The sequence below is a fragment of the Pteropus vampyrus genome, unplaced genomic scaffold (assembly GCF_000151845.1).
Source record: "Pteropus vampyrus isolate Shadow unplaced genomic scaffold, Pvam_2.0 Scaffold180, whole genome shotgun sequence".
NCBI lineage: Eukaryota > Metazoa > Chordata > Mammalia > Chiroptera > Pteropodidae > Pteropus > Pteropus vampyrus.
This window is the reverse complement of record NW_011888961.1, coordinates 339,059-340,872: the sequence shown is the minus strand read 5'-3', so window position 1 is coordinate 340,872 and position 1,814 is coordinate 339,059.

The window sequence follows — 1,814 nt, the reverse complement described above, 5'->3', positions numbered from 1 at the left end:
TCCCCCTGTACGTAGCCCCTTCTTCCAATGGAAAAGACACTTGGGGTCCCCTTCTTTGGCCCTGGTACCTTGCATGTGCTGTTGCTGCACATGAGGTCTGTCCTCTGAGTGTGCAGTGACAGCAGCCATTTCGGCTTCAGAAAATGGGGTTCCCCTGGCCCACCCACACACTGGCATCCTGTCTCTGGTCAGTAACCCTACCTGATCCTCTCCTCCCTACCTCTCGGAGTGTCCTGGCAGTTTCCGTTCGGGCCACAGATGAGAGAGGTGGAATCACTGGTCAGGGATTGTGGGTGAGAGCACCGAGCTCCAGCTCCGGCTGGGAAGTGAGGCTGCTCTTCAGCCCGACAGAAGCAGGTGCCGAGGGCTGTCTGCCGCAGCCTCGGGCTCTCTCTCCAGTTGTCTTTTGTTGGCGGCTTGGTTCCATCTATATAAAAGGCTTGAGTTTCCTCTTAGATTCCAGAGATGGTCCAGGAGCGTTCGTGGATTGGGGACAGACTATCTGTGAGGAAGAAGCTGGACCCACAGTCAGTAGAGTCATGTTTTGAAGGAGGGTCTTAGACCATAGGTGTTTATTACATAGAAGCTGTGTTTTATAGTTCTGTGTTCTGCTGTTGAGATGTGTTTGGTTCAATGCCAGGCTGACGGAACACTGGCTGCGTGGGCAAAGGGTGCATTTCGGGGTGCCACGTGCCACAGGCTGCAGCCTTCACAGAAACCGAGACACAGGTGTCAGGACTGGACACCTGCACAGGGCTGGGGAGGGGTCAGGGGTCTTTTGTCACTCACCAGTTTCTTGCAAAATATAATGTACAGTCAGCTCAGCTTTAAAACTTAATAGGTTGAACGGTGCTATCCCACTAGTATTTTGTGGCCACATTTACAAAGTTTGAGGAAGCTTTCCTCATGGGCCAAAAAGAGACAGGGGTCCACAGCGGTTTCAACCTTTAGCTTACTTAGTGAGCTCTCATGACAGCACTGCCCGAGGCAGGTACCAGGAGTCGAGCTGGGGGGTGGGGGGAGTTGTCTCGTCTCCAGGGAACCTCACTCCCTCACCCCCATTTCTCAATGCTAATGAAAGGTGGGCTTTCAAAGGTACCCCGACCATAACCTCCACCATACCCCAGGTAGCTGAACCTTTTGACATTGACAGGTTTGTGGATGCGTAGTCTAAGAGGAGTGTCGAGGGGCTAGTGGAGAGCAGAGACCAGCCGGGAAGATGAGGGCTTGCTTCGTTAGGGTTTGAGGAACAGAACAGTGCAAGCCGGTGGGCGCTAACGAAACTCTTTGCAAGGCCTGGAAGTCCCAGGCTACCTGTTCAGCGCTTCCTGCTTTGTGAGACTGCCAGCAAACCCCTTTGCCAGCCTGGGCCAGCCACCCTTGAGCTAGACCACACCTGAAGAATTCTGCCAGCACAGAACCCCCGGGAAATGCCTTAGTCCTGCAGCATCAGGAGTGGTCAGGTGATGTCGAGTTCATGTCACCACTGCAGACCTCTCTGTGTCCCTGAAAAACTGCGAGTGTGGAATTTGAGGGAATATTGGAGTTTCCTTTTTAAATTAAAAAATAAACTTGATTGAAGAGTTAAAAAAAAATGGTGGTAACGACTCATAAAACAATAGGAAAGATTTGAAAACTGGTTATTTGATTTCAATTATGCATTAGTGAAATGTTCATTTGTCTTAAGGTGATAACACTGTGTGTTTTAAGTCATTAATGTTTGAAGATACATACAGAAATATTTGTAAATTAAATGAAACAATGTCTAGGAATTTCTGTAAAATACTTGGGAATATATAAATTATACCTCAATT